General features: G+C 41.4%; 1 long non-coding RNA gene across 1 annotated transcript; it reads left to right on the top strand.

The window, feature by feature from the left end:
* The first annotated feature begins 9,726 nt into the window (after positions 1-9,726).
* Positions 9,727-24,069, top strand: LOC121151240. Its single transcript, XR_005883140.1, has 4 exons — positions 9,727-9,737; positions 21,947-21,952; positions 22,267-22,271; positions 23,958-24,069. It is a non-coding gene; the product is annotated as an uncharacterized LOC121151240 (long non-coding RNA).
* Positions 24,070-24,742: the final 673 nt, after the last annotated feature.

A 24,742-nucleotide genomic window follows, 5' to 3' on the forward strand; every position in this document is an offset into this window, starting at 1 on the left:
ATCAAGGAATGGCATTTTGTAACTCTGTACCAAAGATACTCTAAATTCCAGAAAGGAACTTAATAAAACAAAAAAAAGAATACTGCCCATGGAAACTAAAATACATTGAAGAAACCTGTGCTAGTCCCATCGTACCAGACAAAAAGCTCACCACTGTCTTTGCTCTTCTTACCCCATCAGCCCTCATTGGAACACAAGGACTCTGATGATCATCACCAAAGCTTTTCTGTCTTCCGAATTATTCCTATCAGATCCACCTGGGTTTTCTCACAGGCTGGGATCTAGGAATTGGGTGAGGAACCACAAAGGCATGTTTAAAATTCCTATCATTCCACGGGTTGAATTCTCAGAGCTTCTCATAAAATAAATTGTTCTACTGTCTTGCCAATCTCCAAACATTTCAGTTCTGTTGAAATATCAAAAAAATAAATTTCCAAAATCATTCTAGCATGTATCTCTAAAATAAAACGCAATGGTCTTCATGTGGTCTGTATTTTGATTTCCCTATTGTTTAAATTTCATAGAGGTTTTCTGAATGGGAATCCAAAATAGAAATATTACTGTAAAAAAAAAAAAGATTTCTATACTCTAGGTAGGTGCTAGCAAACTGGCTTTAATGGATTTTGGAATTACAAATTTGGAGACATTCTTAAATGAAAGCAGCTTAATGCACAAAAACATCAAGCGTTGCATATTACAGAGGTAGCTTCCCCAGGAAACTCTGGAAAAAAAATAAGCTTTACTACTGGTATTTTAACCCAGAAAGCTGAACTCAGGTACTCACCCACTCCTTATGCCTTAGAAAAAGTAAGACAGTAAACATCCGTACTATCTCTAACTTAAAAGTTTATGGCCTTAGTTCTCTGGAATATAGATAAAAGATGTACTTTGGGCTGGGTTCAAAGACAACAGAAAAAATATACATTAGTTTTACAGTTTCCCAAAGATGCTTTGTAGGTAGAGCAGGTCTGTCTACCATTGAGATAATGACTGTCTTAGCTCTATAATTAATCCTTGAAAGTGTTATTTTGATCATTAAAAACTTACAAATAATATTTAATCTGTCTTGAAATGACATAATATTGCACACAAATCTTAGAAACTACCCCTGGTATAAGTCTAAATATTCTCTGGTGGAAAAAATTCTAACATCTTCAGCTTTCCTTACAGGTTTAGAAATACTAATGTATTTTTGCTTTTATTGATGCTGTGGAATGATGATATACTTGTAAGATAAAGCTGTATAGAACATTAGTGGCCAGATATTATCTTGATTCAGAGAATCATCACAGGTAAATATGTGACTGTTAAGTCTGTTAATAACCTCCACACATCTGATCCTAAAAATACCCCCATTTCATCCCAACAAAGTGCATGAAGCTGTCAGCAGCCATCACCCTATTCTCTCACCATTTAGGATAATAAGAAGTAGGGGGAAACTAAATTGTAACTCCTACAATGTAAAATCCGTACCCAAAGTAGTCTTTGTCCTTTACCAAAACAAATTCCCTATCTTTTGGGAGTGATACAGCTCACTTAATAAAGAAAAACATCATCAGATTCAACTAGTCATTTGCTTCATAAACATTTAAGAATATCAGTGGCCAATATTGCCTGCAAATTTTGTTAATGGCAGTCCAAGATCTGGGCAAATACAATGACCACCCTTCAGATAAACCCTACAACAAATGGAGCTCACATGGCAACAATAAATTCTCTAAATGGTATGGCATATCTGATCATTAAGGGAAGGTCAGTGAGTATGAATAACAAGCAATACTTTGGATGGTGAACTACTAATGTACATGTTAGCCACAATGTTAATCTTCGAAAACCTCTACCCAAAACTTTTTACATAGATATGGAATTAAGCAACAGTTGCCTGGCTATTTTCTGTGCACATTACAATAAATACCTGCTTTCTTTCAATACCTAGTAAAAAGCTTTCTGTATGTTGGGTGAGCAGACCCAGTATGGGATTCTACAACAATGCTTTCAACTAGTTTAGGGTTGTTTCTCAGAAACATTACTGGTACAAAAAAGAATTGATTTTTCTCTGTTAATTTGCATTCTGAAACATTATTGAATCCATGAGTTATAATAGTCTTTGTAATGTCTTTAGATGCTCCTATAAATAGAATTATCAACTCCTAAAATGAGCATTTGATTTCTTTCTCTCCTGTTGTATGTTATATGTTTCCTATTGCCTAATTGTGATTAAGCTTTCCAAATAAATTAAATAGGGATGGTGAGAATGAACATCCTTGGCTCTAGATTTTAGATGAAATACTTTCACTTTCTTCATTTAAAATGCTGCCATGAAATTGTCACACATAGTCTTTTTTTAGGTTGTCAGATCTTTTGTCCAACTCAGAATATGGCCTACCCCCATTCTCGGCTGTCACTCACATATTCTATATCTAGCTCACCTTGACCCAAACCCAGACCCAGATTTTAAGTGAATGGCAGGTACCACAACCTAGCCCAGTCCAACCCACACCAATTCTGGCTCTTGCACATGTTAGTGAGTGCTGAAGCCTAGACTAGCCTAGCCCACCATAGGCCTAATACGCATGCAGGCTAACAAATACCCTGCCCATCCTGGCCTGCTTCCCAGCCCTGACTCTCATGCTCAATAGCAGGAGCTATAGCTTAGCAGGGGAATTCTCAAAGTGTGCCTCCAAGGCTTGCTTCCAGGCCTGGTTATTGCATGTGCCTATTGGGAACTTTGACCCAGCCTGCTTTGGCCTGTCCTGAGTCTGGACACTTGCTGTTAGGTGTTGCAGCCTAACCAGCTGCCCACACCCATTCCTGGATCCAATCAGTGGGTAAAACAATGTAAACAAACCTGAGCCAACCCCAAACCTAGTTCTCATGTAAACCAGTGCTTGCTGCAGCCTACCCATTCTGTTGCATTCTGCATCCACTTTGGTTCTCACACATCTCAGCAGGTACTGTGTGGCCTAGCCAAGCTTGCACCACCCCAAGACCTATTTCATATGCATACCAATAGGTGCTGTCACACCTGAGCCTGGCCTGTCACACCCCCAGACTAGGTCTCGTGCTCACCAAGGAACTGTACCCTCGCAGGAAGGTCCCCAAGGTTCTCCTGTCAGGGCCACTCCCAGCCTAGATCTCATGTGTGCTGATAGGTGCTTCAGTTCAACCTGGCATAATCTACACCCAGTTATAGCCTTTGCATGAGCAGGCAGATACTATGGCATAGCCCATCCTGGCCCGTCCCCAGACCCAGTTCTTACAGCAGCCTGGCTAGGCTAAAGTTCTCTAAGCCCTGGCTCTCTGTGTATCAATGAATTTCATGGTCTTGCCTGACTCAGACCCCTGCTACCCTATCTCTCATGCACAGCAGCAGGTGCTATAGTTCTTTTTGTAAGCCAATAATTAGACAAGGTTAAGCTTAATGGAAGAAAGGCTTATCAGATGCTAGAAGAGGCTTAAAAGGCATCTTGTGTAACTAACTGAAGTGAGGTGCGAATAAAAATGATTGAAATACATTAAAATACTACCAGAATAAACGCAAAAATGATGAAAATTAAAATACTCTTGTTGCTGATATGGAGAAAGATCTAGTTTCCAGGATTAATCAAACTATCTATTCAAAGTTTATGCCATAGCTTAATACACAATAACTCTAGTTTTTTCAAAATCTAAGACATTGGTACAAATGAAAAACATCAGAAAAAAAATACTTTGCAGAGGAACTGCAAGGTGAAGGAGAAATACTGGCTCCCTGATAAAACCACTAAGAAAGGCAACAGGAGTATGGACCTGCTGCTAGGACTAGTTTTAGGTTTTCCCTTGACAAGTTAAGGCAAGTTAATGCTACTTATGATGGTATTCCTTGATGCACTCCAGAAGTTGTTAGCCTTCCACAGATTTAGAAACAATTAGGTCATTGCAACTGTTAAAACAATCTCAAAGAAGTAACTTAGAAGATTTGGCAGAATTGTAGTGCTGAAGCCCCTACATGGAATGAAGCACAGTGAAATCATGAGAACAGAACTGCAGAAAACATTCCAATGAAGGTGGTTGTCAGAAATATGAGGAAGAGGGTCCAGCGGCATGGCCTAGCGGCTAAGATCCTCGACTTGAACACACCGTGATCCCATATGGGCTCTGGTTCTAATCCCAGCAGCTCCAGTTTCCATCCAGCTCCCTGCCTGTGGCCTGGGAAAGCAGTCAAGGATGGCCCAAAGCTTTGGGATCCTGCACCCATGTGGGAGACATGGAAGAAGTTGCTGGATCCTGGCTTCGGATTGCCATAGCATTGGATGTTGCCCTCAATTGAAGAGTGAGTCATCGGATGGAAGATCTTCCTCTCTCTCTCTCCTCCTCTCCGTATTCCCGACTTTCCAATAAATAAATAAATCTTAAAAAAAAAAGAAATATGAGGAAGACAAGGAAGTAGTAAGCTGTGTTTCAGGCAAATGTGGCTAAAAAGTAAGCATTCTGCCTCAGATGGCAGCCATGTGGACATAGTCCATCTTGTTCATCTATATTTTAACAGATAATTTGGGAAAACTGGAAGTTGCAAGATCACTTTCAGGAAGAGTCATTTCAAAGAGCCTTCACTAGGATGTACTCAAACAGAAATATAGAATCAGGGTTGCTAAAAGATTATCCTATCAGTACATTGCCTAGGGGAACCATAGAGACAAGGTATGAGTCTATGAGAACTGAGGCATGTGCAATAAACAGTAACACTCTGCCACATCTTGCCAATGATGCAAGTCCTGGAACATTAGTATTTAATGCCATCTTGATAATGTTCAGTATGGTCTGCTTTACTAATCCTTTATAATCACCATGCTATTTTTTAGACTGCAAAGATACACCCTGTGCTTGTCCTATCATTGAACATTGCAAATATATAACTCATAATTAATGTTTGTCTTGAAATTCAAGTAAACCTATAAACTTTTGAATTAAATTTAGACTTAGTTGAGACTGGATTTTAGAGAAGGGACTGCGCACAATATATTGCCGGGGACCAGCTCTGGCTGACTGAGAGCTTGCAAAGGATGCGTGGATCGGCGAGATGATAGGAAGAGATAAGACATGGACCACTATGGCATGATGCTCATAATGGACAACTCAGAAAAGTTGCCTTCTTTATTTATACATAAATCATCACAAGTTTTTTTCACAACATCCAGTTGTTTCATTTTTCATTACATCATGGTTATGAAAATGCAAGAAGCAATCCTAAAAAATATTTTTCTATTTCAAAGAAAACATTCTTAACAAACCATTACTCATTGAAACCTGCAATCACCTGGCTGAAACCAGGAACTCCACGGTTGGCAGCGCATGCAGTTACATAGTGACAAGTAGTTTACTTATACTCAAAATCAACTTTTACTAAACACAATCAAACTAATATTGCTAAAATATTAAGAATACATAATTAAAAGATCATAAGTAGAAGGATTTTATAAAAGCATATAACATAGATTCTTTGCTAAATTTTATAATCAAATCATTAATTACAGTCACCATCACCTAGTGCTGATTCAATTGTTTTTCATTCTTTTGTTAAAGGGCAGTGAAAGGGACCAAGGCAATTCAGCTAATCTACAAACAGAGGGCCTCTTACAAGAAACTTCCTTTCATCTATATAAACTATTTTCTTTCCCTAAATATAAATACCAATATAAGATAGAAATTCTTATAAATTGTTTTTCTTTCCCTAAATATAAGTGCCAGTATAAGGTTGAGATTTAAGCTATTTTGAGGGGGTTTTGTTTTGTTTCCTTTTAGAAGATGCCCCACATATTTTGCTTTCTTGTGCTAAGAAACTAAAATGCATCATATCATGTGTTGTAACAGTTGGAGACGCATGGTAAACAAACTCTTTGTACCTCCATGATTGCCATCTGATGCAAGATATTATCAAGCCATTTCTTAAGGAAAGCATTACTTATACTAGGGCAAACTTTAGGACAAAAGTGGGCACATAACAGGAAGTTTGGAAACATAGTGAGTTCAATTGTATTATTGTACACTTTTAACTGTGTGTCATAGCCTTACGTTACTACAGGTGTTTTTATCATAACATGATAGATCAATTTGAGGTGTCATACCAGTTACAGGAATCACTTCACATTAGCAGAAAAGCAACAGCAACACCCTCAGAAGGATTCTATGAAACATCAGAGAGGTGACTGAATTCCATACAATGGGTGAGGCAGCAATGAGGTGACCAGAGACATTCTGCCGGGCCTTGCCACGCAGCCAGAAACTCCTCGCAGCCTTGCTAACTGAGGAGCGGTGTTCATCACACACCCATGCCATCCGACCCAACTGCACGGCTCCCCATAATATATTATAAGGAATATGTGAAAATTGGGAAGGCAAGAATCTTATGTACTAAACAAAATTTAGCTTCCCAAATGCATGCAAATCTTTTTAACTCCCAAGTCATGTTGTCTGATTAATGCTAAAAGATGTCAGATTATGATAGAATCTTGATCCAATATGAAACTTGAAAATGAAATTTTGAAAAGTCAACTGTCCTGACCAGCAGGACATGATGCTCAAGCCCTGAGGGTGGACTGGGAATCCTGGGCTGCTAGCCACTGAGTTGCTGTCCCAAGAAACACATCACACATGTACTTGGTAGAAAAGAGTGCCCAGGACCTGACAGAATGGCCTAGTGGTTAAGGTCCTTGCCTTGCACGTGCCAGGATCCCATATGGGCGCTGGTTCTAATCCCAGCAACTCCACTTCTCATTCAGCTCTCTGTTTGTGGCCTGGGAAAGCAGTCAAGAACGGCCCAAAGCTTTGGGAACCTGCACCCAAGCAGGAGACCCAGAAGAGCTCCTGGCTTCAGATTGGCTCAGCTCCAGCCATTATGGTCACTTGGGAAGTGAATCATCAAATGGAAGATCTTCCTCTCTGTCTCTCCTCTCTGTATATCCACCTTTCCAATAAAAATAAAATAAGTAAATCAACACAAAAGAATGCCCAATGCTCTTTATTTTACTCCTCATACATATACCTGCTTCTCTAAAGAGGAGGAAAAGGAGAGAGGTTTCCTGGAACTAATTTTTTTTCCTTGAGGCAGGGAAGGAACTAATCATCCATATTGAAACAGGGGAGGAATTAATTATTTGAACAGGAACAGGGTGGAGGGTCTATCTCACTTGCTCTACACAGGATGCTCTGGCCTAATATCCTGCTTGCTGTGGCCCTGCTTGCCCAAGGCAGGCTTTGCAATGCAGCAGGTTGTGAGGCAGTCCAAATCTAAGGCCCGTAAGTCTGTTGCTCCTAACAGTCAACAGTTTGCTTTAAGTTATTAGAATGGGGAGCAGCCAATCATGATCATTTATAGGGGCCACCAACAATATTTGTTTGTTTGAAAAGCACAGTGACAGGAAAAAAACAGTCTGGGATTTTCCATTTGCTGATTCATGCTCCAAATAATTGCAACAGATAGAATTGGGTTAAACTAAAACTCAGATCCTAAGGGCTCCAAGAGCTCCTAAGTGTCCTAGATGGGTTATATAAATCCAAGAATTTGATCATATCATTTGTGGCCTCACAAAATGTACATTAGCAGGAAGCTGTTTCAGAGAATCAGATGAACTTCATAACTGGGTACTTTAATAAGAAAGGCAGGTATCCTAAGAAGCAGTTAAGCTGCTGCTGCATAATATCTGCATCAAGATTGCAAGGATTCATACCACTGATAATTATAATAACCTCATACCATGTGTTATGTTAACATAAGTTTTGAAATGGGAAATAACATTGCTATTGTAAAGAAAATTGAAGACTGTACATTAAAGGATTTTAATAAGACCAAATGAAAGCGGTGCTTGAATTTCCTAGTCCATTGAATGCCAAAGTCTATTTCCTAATTGCTGAGGCTCTCAGCTGTGAAAAGTCAGCATGAAGTTGAAAGTGGATTGCTGAAAACAGCTTAGTGCACGACACCATGGCCTAGTGGCTAAAGTCCTCATCTTGAACATGGCAGGATCCCATATGGGTGCTGGTTGTAATCCCAGCAGCTCTACTTCCCATCCAGCTCCCTGCTGGTACCCTGGGAAAGCAGTCAAGGATAGTCCAAAGCCTTGGGAACTTGTGCCCATGTGGGAGACCTGGAAGAAGTTCCTGTCTCCTGGCTTCAGATTGGTGCAGCACTGGCCATTGTATTCACTTGGGGAGTGAATCATTGGACGGAAGATCTTTCTCTCTGTCTCTCCTCCTCTCTGTATATCTGACTTTTAAATGAAAATAAAATAAATAATAAAAAAAGAAAATAGCTTAATAAAAGAGCAGGATGAAGATCTCTGAAACAGGCCTAAATTATCCAAATTGCATTACAACCAGCAGTATGTTTCAAAACATTCAGTGGCTTTTTATTACTACATAAGGTATTGGATGTAGTGAACATTATTTTACATAGCCTTGCCCCAACTCATGTCTATTGATGCATTCTTTAAACACTTCTTGACTGTACTGTATTTTTATTTTTAAATAGATCTCAGCGATACGAAAGCAAAAAGAAGCAAGATGCCTTCTTAGACTAGATCTCCGTCTTACAATCCATAGACTATGTATATGAAATGTGGTGACTCAAGCACAATGCAAAAACAGTATTAAGATCTAATTGCAACAAATCACTCCAGGTCATTTCAACAAAACTAGAAAAAGAGATTTTTTTCTTAGATACACAAAATTTACCCTTTGCGTACTAAAAGTAAGGGGCAATAATCGTCCTGTAGGCATTTAAAGATAGGTTCATTTGAATTATATAAATAACCCCAAAATAGGAATTTCAACTTATGGAAAGAGTCTCTTTCCACAGCCCCTTCCACTATGAGGAATGTTTTATTAGCTGCCTTATAAAAGCTTATTCCTTCCCTTACTTGTGCATCAGTATCATCATTCCTCTTTGCCTGCAGGACACTAAACCAGATACCACCCAGAACATTTGTGGAATAACTGCTTTCACTGAAAAAGTTCTTATTTGCTTTTACTAATCAATACATATTATCCACTGATAGATCTGCCCACCACGCAAGAAAGAAAATGCCATCCAAGTACAAACAGACCTTTGTAATCAAAGAGAAGTCCATTACTGAACCTTTCCCGTGAGGTGGAGGAATGTACAGGAGAGGAGAGGACTGCAAGTGGGAAAGACAAGTAGGATAGCAGAAATAAAGGTTTTACAACCCCTCTGGTGCTGGCATCAGTCCTGCCTGAATCCTGCTAGTACAAGGAATGTGGTCTTTGTCCATCATTGGCCCATACCTGGCTTTAGCTACCTTTGCAGCATCCCAGATCTCTGCTTGAGGTCACTGTGGTGTCCATCCACTTCCCGTAACTTTGATAACCATTATTCCAGCCTCTTGATAATAAAAAAATGGGGGACAAAGTAAATCTGGGTACTTCCTGCTGGAAGGCGGTATTGTCCCTAATTGAGGTCTGGAGGTAGCACCACAGGTACTGGAATGTAGGTGTGCAGTAACATCTGCTTGGAACTAACTTGTTAGGGCCTGTTGCCATGGCCTAGTGACTAATGTCTTGAATGTTCTGAAATTCCAAATGGGCATCGGTTCTGGTCCCTGCAGCCCCACTTTTCATCCAACTCCCTGCTTGTAGCCTGGGACAGCAGTCAAGGATAGTCCAAAGCCTTGGGAACCTGTGCTCATGTGGGAGAACCAGAAGATGGTCCTGGCTCCTGGCTTCAGATTGGTGTAGAACCGGCTGTTACATTCACTTGGGGAGTAAATCATCAGATGGAAGATCTTCCTTTCTGTCTCTCCACCTCTCTGTATATCTGACTTTGCAATGAAAATACATAAATCTTTAAAATAGAAAGTAACTCATTAGGCCACACAAAATTTTTCTTGGATAAACCTCAGGAGGCAAGGGGCAATAGTTAGTAAGGGACCTATAATTATCAGTGGAGTGAGTATCAGAATGAACAATGACATGAGTGTGGATTTCTAAATATCAAGATTAGAGTTGTTACCTGGGTTTTGTTCACTATGCCTGATTTATTGATAGTAGTAACACACTTGTTTTTTCTTTTTTAGGAATATATAGGTTTTCCCTCTACTTGTTTTTGGAAGATTCAGTGCTTGGCAGTTTGTAAAGCTATTTCTGCCAGTGATGTGATCTGTCATATGTAGGGATCTGCTCAGTTATCAGAAGGTAGAGTAGGATTACTAGTATGTTCAAGAGGCAGGGGAGGCATCTTAGTGTTTAAAGGTTAGTATAGTAGGCCCTGTCTGTTGAACCTCCCAGTAAGATGAGGTAATGGCTGGAAAGGTTTGAGGTGTGGTCAAGAAATTTGGCTGCACTGGGTGTGGTGACAAGCACTATCTGAGGTCCAGTCCTCCGTGGCTGAAGTGAGACCAGGTGAAGAGTCAGAACCGAATCTCCTGGTTAGAGAGGAAGCGTGTCTGAATCCACTGAAAAGGTTAGATTGGAATGTGGAAGATACCAGTCCACATGCTCCCAGAGCAGCTTGCAAACAGGAATCAGATAAGGCAGATAGTCAGCAAGGGGAGGAGAGTTTGTAGGGAGTTGGCGAATAAATAACAGAATTTTTTTGTGAGTGGGCATATGAATAAAATCTAAAGTTTTCTCCTGGTTGGTGTTCTCTAACTTGATGAGTAGGCATCTTTGTTTTGAGTGGAGCAGGTGGGACAGGGAGCGTAATGGGCAGGAAAATAGAGGTGTCAGGAACCTGAGTAATGCACTTGTTCTTAGCCAAAAGGCTGAGAAGTGATAAGAACTTGAGTAATGAATCAGATCCCACATGCAAAGAATTGTGAATAAATGTAAGTAGGAATACTATGTGAGAGCTCAAGGGTATTTTGTCCTCTCCAAGAAAATCCACCCATCTGGGTGCTACTGGCCTGCTGCAGCAAGCAGGTTCTGTCAATCTTGTAGCAAATAGGCAGGTTTAAGAGAGGAGGAGAGTAACATCAGTGTGGCCACAGCTGCCTAGGTGGCCAGTTGTCTTACAGTCTGATCTGCTTTGTTGTTAGCCCTCACCACCGGGTCTGTTGAGGACTGGTATCCTTGCAATGAATAACTGTCACCTGTTTTGGGAGTGAAAGAGCTTGGAAATGTTTTTAGTTATATTGTAATAATATTGTTATGCAAATAATATATAACTGGCATTATTTTTTAAAACCTACAGCCAATAATTAAACATTTATAATTGTATAATATTACATATAAGAATATGTTATACATCTGAATAAAAATGAAAAACTGGTAAGCCTCATTTTAGTACAAATAAAAATATGTACAAATTAACACCAAATTACAGAGCCAAAACTTAAATCTATTTTAGCCTATGGTTAAGGTTATTTACAGTAAATTATCATAACATGATACAAGCAGTTATAACCGTTATCTAAGATTCAGAAAGTCTTCATTGTTGTTTTTCCTCCAGTTATTTATGGATCTTTATCTCTTGATTTGACTGTTTTTTAGATTGATTATACTCTTGGCCATGGGTGTTTGCTCTCTTCACTAACACTTTAAATATTTGGTTAATGCAATAAAATTATTTGCACTTGAATTGTTTTTAGTTTGCAACTTCTGCAAGGAAAATGGTAGAGAAATCCTTTAAATCTTGATGTTAAGCCTGCATTCTTTTACTAACAGTAATTCAACAGTGTGGTTACAATAGGTAATAAACATGTCCATACTTGGTAGATAGATTTAAAGATAAGCATGATTGCATATACTCAAAATATTTGACAATCATGATGTAGTAATAACTAGTATTTTTTTTGAAAACCTGAGGCCAAAGGCTTGGATTCATGATTTGTACGGTGGATAATCTTACTACATTCTCTATGTAAACTTATGCAAAACCAGTTGTTGTATACTTCTTCCTGCATACATAGATACTCTTTAAGTCAAATGTTGAACTCATGACAGATAGGTGTAGTAAAGGTGATTTTAACCAAATATGAAAATGCATTCTCAGACATTGTAATTAATGCATATTCAACTAGTTTCTTAGCCAAGTGCTTAGTTACCTTTCTTCTATTGCTGTTGGCAACTTTGTCTAACTTAATTTCTTTATGCTTTAAGACAAAAATGACATGATATTGGAAATGTTATTACCTTTTCTGTAAATAAAACTATACATATTTACTTGTAATTTTTCAGAAAAGATATGATTCCTTGTATTCTGTATCATTGGGTTAATTTTCACAATCAAATCACAGATTTCAAAGTATATATTTATTTATACACCCACATATAAAATACTATAATCATCTTTAGGTTTTAAAGTTTTATTCTTTTTAATTATTTCATTTGATAGTCTTCATGGTCTATGGCCATACCGCCCTGAACACGCCCGATCTCGTCTGATAGTCTTCACATAGTTGATGAGGGCACAAAGGGTCAAGGACTACAGGAAAGTGGGTAAGACCTTGTTTCAACATTATTATTATTATTATTATTGTTATTATTATTTTCAGAATCTAGGGTAAGGAGAAAGATAAAGGGAAAAGTCCCACCCAGCCTCCCGCCCATGCCAGGACCCCAATGGGGGAATGCTCCCAGGGTCCTACTCAAGTGGTTTTGGTAGTTCAACAGTTCTGAATTGTTGCCAATCTTGTCATTCCAAGCATGATGAAATCTCTCCAGAATCCACTGGCTACAATAGTTCACTTTTTTTTAATTAATTCTTTTATTTTGTTAATCTTTACTAGTCAATTAGGACACAAAAAGTCCAGGGCCACAGGAAATTGGGTAAGACCATTGTTTCTACATTAATATTTTTATTTTTTCTGTATCTAGAGTAAGGGGAGAGATAAACGGCAAGCATAATGAAATCTCTTCAGAATCCACTGGCTGACATAGTCTCTTGATGGTTGGAGTTTGGAGATCAGCAGTTGAGTTGAAGGAATCCCAAAAGAAACTTTGTCTGGGATGATCTCAGACCTGATTCTTGTGTGTGCTTGCCAGTACAAGGGCCAGCACAGTCCTTCACCCCAAATGGTTTATGCACATGCTAGTAGTTGCAAAAGCTGGGTCAGTTCTGTTTCCAGCCCTGTCTTCCACATGAACTGATGGGTGTTAGTCAAGCTTGATTCTGTCTACTTCACACTTGGCTTTCAGGCAAACCAGTGGGAGGTGTAGTCTAGTCAGGGCTACTCTCAATAATCCCCACCAGGACTGCCTCCTACCCTGGCTCCCATGATTGCCAGTATGTGCAACAAAATAGTAGTTTAGCCTGTCCCACATCCCATTCAGCTCTCATACATGTCAATGGGCATTGAAGCCTAGTTCAGCACAACCTACACCACTATCCTGTCCACACACATGCTGTCAAGTGCCGTGCTGTCTAGCCATCCCTGTCCCAGTCCTGGCTTTAATGCTCTCCAGTGGGAGTAATAACTCCAGAGGCAAGTGCCCACTGTTTCCCTACTGGGCCACTCCAACTGCAAGATAATGCATTCTCCAGGTGGTTTTGCAGTTTTGACAGAATTAGGTCCCTTTGCCAGCATCTTCCAGCTGATGCTGCAGCAACACCTAACAAACCCTCACCCACTCTGATTTATGTTTGCACCAGTAAGAACAGTCAGCCCAGCCTGCCTTCTTCCTGGTCTAACTCACATGAGGCTCACAGATGTTGTAGCCATTCCAGTCTGGTCTGCCCAAATCCTGACTCATGCTCTTCAGTAGGTTGATTATTTGGCATGGTATTCCCTGACAGTCCCCTTCCAGCTTTGCCCCTTCCCCCTGGTTTTCACATGTGCTGGTTAGGTGCTGCAGCTCAGTCTGGCATGGCCCCCCTCAACTTGGTTGTTGGCAGTGGGTGTTGTAGTCTGACTCAGCCCAGCCCACACCCAATTCCTGCCACCACGGGTGGGTGTTACAGCCTACTCCAGTCCAGTAGGCACCCAATCCCAGCCATAATGTGTACTGATATTTGTTGCAACAAAACCTGGTCTGATCCACACTGTTCTGGTGCTTGGATTCACCAGTGGGTGATGTGAACTGGTTCAGCCTGGTCTGCCCCCAACCTATGCCAAATGTATGCTGGTGGGTACAATTCCCTGGCCTGGTCTAGGCTGCTCCCTATTATGGTTGTTATGCTCACCTGCAAGTACTGTGTCCTGACAGAAGAGTTCCAAAGACTCCTCCACCAGAACCTCTCCCAATACCAGATCTTATACTCACACTGGTGGCTCCATGGGCAAGCCCTACTCAGTCCTCCTCCTGTTGTGACAGGAACAATGACCTTTCCTGACTGGCATCCACCCCATTCTGGTTCTTACTATTGGATCTTTCAGCCCACCCAAGGCCCATCCATATCCAGATACAGCTCACACATGGCTCAGCTAGGGCAAAGACCTAGCCTAGTCCATCTTACATTTACCCTGTTCTTTAGGACACAGATGGTGCCGGAGTCTAGCCTGGCTTGGTGCATCCAGTCCCAGTTCACACTTGTGTTAAGGGAGACTGCAGCCATATCCAGATCAGAATCCAGCCCACACTCTGGCCCCCATACTCACCAGTGGGAACTGCTACCCTGCAAGGACATCACCCTAGCTCCCCAACCAGGCCCACTCTTAGGCATAGATCGTGTGCATGCCAGTGGTTGTTCTGATCCAGCTTAGCATAGCCCCTCATCTGTCTTAGCTTTTGCCTTCGATGCTGAGGCCTAGAATCCTTACAGATCAGTCAGTGAAGAGCCTACATCAGCATGACATATATTCCAGCCTGATTTCTGTTCTTGTGGTGAGCTAAGGTTTGCTCAGCCCTGCCCTGTCTGCCCCCTTCCATATCCAACCAACATCAGCCAACAGTTGGAACTACTTTGCCCAGCTTGTCCAATCCCCAGGCCTGAACCATGTGATCATCAGTGAGAGTTGTACCCCACTAAGGGAGTTTTCCAAGTTCCCCTAACTGATCCACCCCCAGTCCCAGAGCTCATAGATTTCAATGGGTGTTAGACTATTGTCTGGCATAATCAACTCTTCTATCTTGGCATTGTATGAGCTAATGCACATTGTAGCCCAGCTTGCCCCACACCCTGTTTTAGGATGCATATTTGGGTGCAAAAGCCTGGGCCTGCCCAGACTGTTACCAGCCCTAGTATCCATGAGTGTTGCTGGGTTGCATCTGTAGCCAGCCCGACCCACATACCACTCTTTTCCTCTGAACAGCCAGGACTCAGGACCACAATTGCCAGCAGATGATGTGAACTGGATGGGCAAAAGATAAAAAGTAAATAAAATAGATATATTTGAGAGTACAGAGGTTGTTAATTCATACTATATCCCTTTAACACAATATGTAATGATAAATGTGACTACATTAAATTTTTATTGTGTTAAAATTCTGTGCAGAAGATATATTGATAAAGATAGGAAGGCAGATTCAATAGCAACAAAGAGAGATCCTATGAAATAACTTTCAAAACTCTAAAATCAAGGGTAGTATTGTTGTGTAACAGGCTAAGTCACTGGGATGTCCACATGCCGTATGTACTATTTAGGACAAGGTTCCATTTCTACTTCTGATCCAGTTTAAGTACCTGGTTTCCTGCCACTCACTTGGGAGTCCCAGCTGGAGTTTCTGGCTCTGGGTTTCATCTTGGTCTGGCCCTGGTTTTTAAAAGCATTTGAGTAGTGAACTACTATGTGAAAACTCAACTCTTTCAGATTCTGTCACTCTTCTTTTTGAATAAATATGCAAAATACATGAATAAAAATCTTAAAAGCAGTAAATGGAACTTTAGCTTTGAGTATCACGTATTCTGATTAGCAGTTCCTGTTAATATTCACTGGCCCCATTGTCCTGTCATTTCCAAATGACAGAAAAATTCCACAGTTACAATCCTTTTCTTCAGGGATTTGAAATTACATAGGTTAAAATCTAATCAATTCGCAAACAAGGTAAAAGTATTACCTACAACAGATTCAAAATTGAGGGCCAGCACTACAAATTAGTAAGTAGAGCCCACAGCCTATGGTGTTTGTATCTTGTGTGGACAACTGCTTTGGGTCCTAGCTAATTCCTTCAGGATCCAGCTGTAAATACATCAGGGAAGTCTACACAGATGTACCAAGTGTTTAAGTCTGCACTCACATGAAAGACCCAAATAAATTCACTGGCTTCTGGCTTCAGCCCAGCTCAAGTGGGAAGGAACTGTGGAACAGGGATCTCTGTCTTTCCCATTCCAAATAGATGCCTTTCAAGTAAATAAAAATGGATCTTTGGGAAAAACAATGAATAAAAATAACCAGCTTGCCACAATGCTGGTGTCTTATATGAGCACCTCTTCAAGTACTGATTTTTCCTAACAGACTAAACCCCCTGTTAATATACCTGGGAAAATAATTTAAGATGACCAACATGCATGGATTTCTGGAAGAAATGTACAGAAGATATACTGCACATTTGATGGAGCCTGGGTTGTTAATTTCAGCCTGGCATAGTCATGGCTGTGTGGCTACTGTGGAAATAAATCAATGGAAATAATTACCTCCCTCTTTTTCTTTCTCTTTCTGTCTCTGTGTATGTGTGTGAGAGAGATATTTCCCCTGTAACTTGATCCCTACTTTTCAAATAATAGATGTATTTTTAAAAAAAAAAATTCAACTAGAGCCTGGCATGGTAGCCAGCAGCTAAAGTCCTTGCCTTGCATGTACCAGGATCCCATATGAACACAGAATTTAGTTACAGGGGCCTGGGAAAACAGTGGAGGATGTCCCAAAGCCTTGGGATCCTACACCCACGTGGGAGACCCAGAAAAGGTTCTAAGCTCCTGACTTTGGATTGGTGCAACTCTGGCTGTTGTACCCTGTTAGGAGTGAATTATCAGATGTAAGATTCTCTAAGTCTCCTCCTCTTTGTATACCTGCCTTTCAAATAAAAATAAACAAATCCTTAAAAAAAATCAACTATTATATTCTGGCACAGTAGCCTGATGGCTAAAGTTCTCATCTTCCATGCACTAGAATCTTATTTGGGTGCTGGTTTGTGTCCTGGCTACTTTATTTGCCTTCTAACTTCCTGCTTCCTGTATCTTGTGGAGTAGTCTGAAATTACTGTAAGTAATTTTGAATAACTTGCTTCTTCTATCATAAACCATGACTTTCAAATTACTATATTTGTACTTAAAACATGAAAGCAATATTCAAACCTTGCATAAAAACAATGCTTAAAATATATCAAGATTTAGAACATTTAATAGAGTTAGGATAGACAGGAGGAAAGACACACAGAATCTTCCACCTACTGGCTCACTCCCCAAATGGTTGTAATATCCATAATTGGGCCACACTAAAGATAGTAAGCGGTATCCTTTCGATTTCCCACATGAATCTGGGCTATGAATACTTGAGCCATCTTCCACTGCTTTTCCATTTGCAGAGAAATGGATCAAAAGTGGAACAGCAGGTACTTATGCTGTTGCCCATATGAGATTCTGGAAATACTGGAGGCTAATCGTGTTATATCATAGACTGACTCTTACAACTTATAGTCTTGTGTCACTAGAATAAACAGCACCTTTACGAAGAGGATTGGATTAAGCACTATAAACATAAGAATACTCAGTGTGTGTATATAATTAGTGTGTCAAACTATTTACACACCTTTTACCTCCCATGAAGGTGAAGTGCCAATCAAGAAAAAGCATCCAGGTTTCCAATTATATACAACATCTCAGGGAGATTTGATGGACAAAGGCTAAGGAATGGTAATGAATTCAAATGTCACAACAGAGACATGTACTAAATATGTACTAAACATTGTCAGATTCTTTCCATTCTAGAGTCTAGCATGTATGAAATACTACCTTCAAACATGTTTATGATTTCATACAACACCTACCAAAAATCAGTCAGAGGAGGACAAAAAAGCATGGTGAAATGCCTGAGTTCAGCTCCAACCGAGTTCAGAGCTCAGGAAGGGTGCATGGAGTCAATGATAAAGAAAGACACAGACACAGATGTTTGGTGCATTCTCACAACAGCTCAGGAAGAAGCTGTCCTTTTTATTTACTCAAAACCCTTCTCAAGTTTCTGCACAAGTAACTATTCTATTTTTTTTCTTTTCAAAATTAAGGGGGCATGTACAGATATTTGGTCACTCCGTCTGCACTTCAAGGTTAGGCAGGTGTTCCTAAAGATAATTTTGCAAAATGCTGTGTTCATATTCTTCAAAGCAAGCTATTGTTTATTCTACAACAGCAGCCATGGAGCAACAGCCAGGACTCCAAGGCCAAGACACATGCAATTACCTGCTAATTAGTGGTACTTTTCCACCACATTTCTGCTTCTACAATTTTCCCATCACTTAATGGGAAAATAGGTTATGAGGGAAAAACCTAAAATTTAAAACAGAAACTTCAAATGTTGAATCCCCCTACAACTATAAACTCCTACAACCCCATAAACAATAAAGCAATAATCAAAAGCTTTTTTTGTTAATAAACATCCTTAATTCTGCTAGTTAAAAATTATAAAAGTGGCTAAAAAATTACATTTTCTAGGCTCCCAAAAATTGCAAAGGCAGGCTAACCTTTGAGATAATAATAACTATATTTATTGCCATAGCAGTTTCAGCTCTCACTCTCATCACTTCCATTAATATTTAGGATATTTTCAAGCCCCTTCCCAGAAGGTGTGCTACATGTCTGGGCCAAATTCTAAGACATTGGTTAAGTACCCAATAAGGTGTCCAAAAATGGCATGGGCTTAATTGTGCTCCTGTGTGTAAATTGTCAAAGGCCCATTCACCAAAACACTATCCATGACGTTAATTCTCAAGTTCACATTGCTGGAAACAATGGCAAACAACAATGCCTCAAAAGAATACAGAATTCTTAGTGGGGTGCTTGAGTGTCCATGCAGCCAGGGGATGAAACAGCGTCAGGGTGGTCAGAGAGAAATATGCCGGGCCCTGCCAAACAGCTGGAAGCTCCCCCGGGCCCTGCCAAACAGGGGAGCTGTTCTCTTCACTTTCGTGCCATCCACACCTACCACACGGACCCCAGCAGCGAAACAATATATTGATCTCAGACAGGTACATATTGGGCAGAATTCTTCCCAGGAGCAACTCATCCAAATTCTTTTGTGGAATTGAATCCTCTGGAATAAAACACACCAATCCTCTTCACACACTGCTTACTTTTAAAAAAAATTTTATTGCATTATGTGATACAGTGTTATAGGCCCTGGGATTTCCCCCACCCCTCCTCAAACCCCCTCCCCATGGTGGACTTCTCCACCTTGTTGCATTACCACAGTTCAAATTCAGTTGAGATTCTTTCATTGGAAGTATTTACCAAGCATAAAGACCAGTGTCTTATTATCCTAGTGGGTTTAACAATTTCTTGGTGAGACCATCTCTGGTCTGAAGTAAAGCCAGTAAAGTATTGTCCCAATCAATTAAAAGCCCCAATATAACATCAACAACAATTTACAACATTATGGCATTAATTGACATCGTATTGATTAACCAATATGTTAATAGGAAAATGCGGGTCTTAACTACATCCTGTGACTTCTTCATAGACATTTCAATTTTGATTTATATTCAACTGGGTTCTATACACCTCAAAATGGGTATAGATTACTATCCAGCTGTCCTATGTCTATTTTCATTTTATTATTTAGCTGTTTATAGTGTTGAAGCATGATTTTGCTGAACTTGGTTGTTTTTTGGATGGTCTGAACTGGCTTATAACTCTAGTAAGACATGTGTCATCAGTTTAAGTACAGAACATTATTTATTTTTAGGAGGGGTGTGCAGAGAAATCCTCAATACCCCAGTGAGGCGTAACTAATCTTTGTGTCCCACATAGTAAGGCATGTTTGAATCCACACTGGCCATTTCCTGTCTGATTCTACGCTTTCCTTGTTGTTGTCTGTCCATTCTAGATTTTTTGTTCGTTTGTATGTTTGTTCATTTGTTTTGAGGGGTTACTGGAGCGATCCTATTGGACATTGTGAGGGAGGGTGGGGACCCAGAGCCGGAGCCAAAATTTGAGACTTAAAGGAGTTAATTTAGACTGATACAAATCTAGTTCAAAGTCTTAAATTAATATTTAAGGTTGAACCCTAACAATTCTTTTGCATCTAAGCTCTGGAGCTCAAATATTCAAACTACTAACCGAACTCACAATCTGCTACGCTGGGAAGAGGTATAACTGTGTTATCTTTTGTTATCTAGACTTCAAAAAAGAGAAGTCTTTCAAGTGCCAGGATGTACATCAAACACATGATGACTTCTATCTTCTATCAGAAACCACTAGATGGACTCCTACTGCTGCTGTTACCCAACATCTCCCCCTCTCAGCAGGAAATAGCTAAGAGTGGGTGATGATGCCCCTTTTTCCTAAAAGCAGTTGGGGTCCATTTCTCTGAAAATGTAGGAGCAAGATGGGATGAGAGGCACTTAGGGTCTCCAGTTCCTGGTAAAACTGTCCTGTATACATGTAACATCTTAGCACTATGAGATTCTTGAAAGTTAATATCTTCAACAATACTTGTACATTGTTAAGTATGTCTTTTCCAGGATTAACATAACAAGAACATCTATGGTTAATGATTCCTGCTTGTATCTTTCTCTGTCTCTCTGTCTCTCTTTCTTTCTTTCTTTCTTTCTTTCTTTCTTTCTTTCTTTCTTTCTTTCTTTCTTTCTTTCTTTTCTTTCTCTCTCTCTCTCTCTCCCTCCCTCCCTCCCTCCTTCCCTTCCTCCTTCTCTTTCTTTCTTTCTTTCTTTCTGTCTTTCTCTCTCTTTCTTTCTTTCTCTCTCTATTTCGTTCTTTCTTTCTTTCTTTCTTTCTCTTCCTCTCTCTCTTTCTTTCTTTCTTTTTATTTATTTATTTTTTGTCAAAAGCCTTGCAGTCTTTGGATATCCCTCTAACTGAAGCTGGACTCAGAATTCCAATTATGAAGAGAAATGTAAGTTCTATGGCCTCACCATGGAGTGCATGTGCCAAAGCTGGGCCCCCTCAGTGGATTAGATGGAACAGTGGACAGCATATTCAAGTGAATATTGGAACCTGCAGAGGACACCAAGCACAATAATAGAAGACAGAGAACAAAACAAATCATTCAACTAGTGCAGCAAAGAGTTGGGAGTGAATATCAGGGCAGTTGGAAATTATGCATTGGACCATAGAAGCAAATAGATTATGGAGAGATTTCATCACAATTGGAGTGGCATATTGACAATAAAGAGCTGTTGAACTATCAAAACATCTTGAGAACTTCGTGGCTTTGTGAATTTCTATTTTTCTTTTTTTCCTGATTTTGTATTGTGGCTTTTCATTTAGGGAGATGAATAATTGCTGTGTAATGGAGACTATCATATCCAGATGTGAGGATACAATGCAGTATGCATCTATACTGCCACACTAAAGATGGGCTACCAATTAAATTGTGAAATACATTATGACAATAGGATGTTGGATTCTTGCTAGTGTCCATGCCTACAAAGATGGATATATGACTGGTTATGAAGAACTATACTACAAGTGGGTCTCAGATCAGGGTGTCTCATGCCTGAATCCCAAAGGCCAGCCACCACGTGCACATGGTGAGCTGTCCCTGGGCCAGCATGGGCTCCTGGAACTGCATTCTGGATGAGTACACCAACTGAGGGGGGAAGTCTTAGTTACTGGGCAGGTCCAGGGCCCACCTGTCGCCCTCATTCGGTGGTGAATGGGGTGGGGAGGGGCATGACCTTGGGCCTAGAAGTTGAAACTTCCAACAGACTCATAGCTGCTGGTGGGTCTCAGGTCAGGGCATCTCATGCCTGGATCCCAGATGCAAGACACACGTACTACCTAAACAGCAATTGAAAAACCCAAAATTCCAGATGTCACAGCCAGGTAGTACCTGGCACCAAATGTACACTAGCCACCTGGCTGAAACTTCTGGGGTTTTGGTTCTTTGAATTGCTGCCTAGGTAGCTCCAGGTTGAACCCATTGTGCTTCTAGGACATGAAGCAATCATAAAGGTTCCCAATGATAGTAAACTTTCCTTTGAAGAACTTGTAATCACTGTACAATGCTGACCACTGAACACCAGTCCATGCAAAAACTAAGGCTCAGGGCTTGTCTAGCAGAATCATATCCACTTACCCGACATGATGATGGATCAGGAGAAGGGTCACATTAGACAGGAGCATGACAATAACTAGCACTCAAGAACCATATCCGCAGGAATATTCTGGGGGGGGGGGGGGTTGCCAAACCCTGTGAAAATTTTAGCCCCTGGTTAGCCCAAGAGTAGGAGTGGAAACAGACTAAGCTAGGTGTGACCAAGGAATCTGCCATGAATCACAGATAAAGGAACTGACAATAGTCTGGACTGGTCAGGGAAGTAGCACCCAAATGCGCATTTTAAATAGGGTGTGAGGTGGGTGGGACTGCAACATCCAGGAGCTCATGCAAAGCCAAATGGAAGGCCGGACTTTGCCGTAACCTGGCCTAAACCCCATGGCATGTATGAAAACTGGGTCTGGGAGTGGAAGAACATGAGAAACTTCCTTGACGAGTCATAGCTCCCACTGGAGAACATGTAGTCCAGACTTAGGGGTCAGACAAGCTGGGGAAAGTAGCTCCAACATCTGAGTAATGTGTCAATTGGCAATGGAACAAGGTGTACTGCGCAGGACTGAGCAAACCTTAGCCCACAAGTGAAACTAGAAATGAGGATGGAGCACAGGTCATGCCAAGCTAGGCTCCTGCACCTACTGGTCTGCATGTGGCTTAGGAATGATAAGCCACAGTGTCTAAGGCAGAGGTCAGGACAGGTGAGGGACTGTGCCAAGCTGAGTCAGAGCAACTACTGGCATGCGCGTGATCTATGGCTGGGAACAGGCCCAATGAGGAGCTAAGGGGACAACCCTAGCTGGGTTGAAGTTCCCACCAAGGGGCGTGTGACCTGGAATGGGGCTGCATCCTGATCAGGAAATGGTTGTAGTACCATTGGCCCAAGTGTGGACTGGGATTGGATGCACTGAGCCAGGCCAGACTCCAATGCCCTCTGGTGTTCTGGAGGAACAGAGCAGTTGTGGGATGGACTAGGCTACGTCTCAGCCCCTACTGAACCATGTGTGAGCTCTGTGTGCGTATGGGTGAGTCATGGCTTGGCTGAAATATCCAACAGAAAGAACCAGTTTGGGTTGAAGGCCAGCCAGGAAAAGCCACTGTTCCTGCTAGGACAGGAGGTGAACTGAGTAGGGCTGGCCCATGAATGCCCTGCTACGTGAAAAATCTGGCCTGGGGAGAGGTCCTGATGGAGGAGCCTGGGCAACTCCTCTGGCAGGACACAGCCCCGGCAGGTAAGCGCAAGAAACATGATAGGAAACAGCCCAGAACAGGCCATGGAAAGTTTCTCACTGGCATACATCTGGCATGGGTCGGGGGAAGACCAGGCTGAATCAGTTCACATCATCCACTGGCAAATCCAAGCACCAGAACAGTGTGGGTCGAGCCTGGTTGGCTCGTGACAAAGACTGGTGCGCAATACAGAATGGCAAGGTGAGATTGCCTGTCCCGGTTGTGACCACAGAGCCCAAGCAGCATGTGTGAGAACCAGGAAGGGAGGGGGCAGAGTGGGCAGGGGAATAAGGAGTGGTTCCTTTGCTGGACAGCTACTCCCGCTGGAGAGTGTGGGCTGAGATGGGGGCAGACCAGACTAAGCAGGGCTTAGTGCACCTCATGTGGACTAGATCAGGGAAAAGCCAGGCTGGGCTGATTATTCCTATTGGTGCAAACAAAATTAGAGTGGGTGAGGGTTGTTGGGATTTAGGCACGGCATCAGCTGGCAGAAGCTGGCACTGGGACCTAATTCTGTCGAGTCAAACCACAGAACTACCTGGAGAGTACACAATCCAGTAATGGGAGAGGCCTGGGAGGGAAATGGTGGTCTCCTCCCTCTGGGGTTACCATTCCATGGGAAAGCACAAAACCTAGGACGGGGCTGGGGTGGCTACACAGAGAGGCACCCAACAATATTAGTGAGGGTTGAATAGTTGAGCTGATTAGTTGGAACTAAGCTTTAGTACCCATTGACATGTATGAGAGCCGAATGCGGTGTGGGACAAACTAGGCTAGTCTGCTGCACATACTGGCAAACACAGATGGGGCTGACTTCATGGGGGTTACTGTGTGTTGCTCCAACTAGGCTGAAGCTCACAATGATTTATGTGAGGGCCAAGTATGTGCTTGGCAAAACCAGGCTGGACTGCAAACCCATTTGTTCCAGTGGAAGTTGGGGCTGAAAACAGAACCAACCCAGTGATTGCAACCACCAGATACTCAGGGCGATGGACTGTGCCAGGCCATGTGCTTGCTAGTGCATGCAAGAATCTGGTCTGGAAACACCTCAAAGTTTTTTGGTGATCTCCCCAATCAAAATACCTGACTCAGAATCCTTACCAAGAAAAGACAGAAGGCACAAAATGTGAATCAACCACCTCAGGTATACGTGGGCAGTGAAATACTGGGCAAACAAAGACTATAATGGAATATTTCAATCACAAAGACTATAATGGAATATGTCAATCAGTGGATTCTTCAAAGACCTTCTCATGCTTGGAGTGGCCAGATTGTCAATGATTCATAACTGGTGAATCATCAAAACCACTTGAGCAAGAACCTCGGAGTATGCTCCACATCCGTGGCCTGGGGTGGGAGGGAAACTGGGTGAGCCTTCTGCCTTAATACCCCACTTTAAACATGAAGGAAACAATATGGAA

This window comes from Ochotona curzoniae, unplaced genomic scaffold, assembly GCF_017591425.1.
Source record: "Ochotona curzoniae isolate NIBS_2020 unplaced genomic scaffold, NIBS_Ocur_1.0 contig_2305, whole genome shotgun sequence".
Taxonomy (NCBI): Eukaryota; Metazoa; Chordata; class Mammalia; order Lagomorpha; family Ochotonidae; genus Ochotona; species Ochotona curzoniae.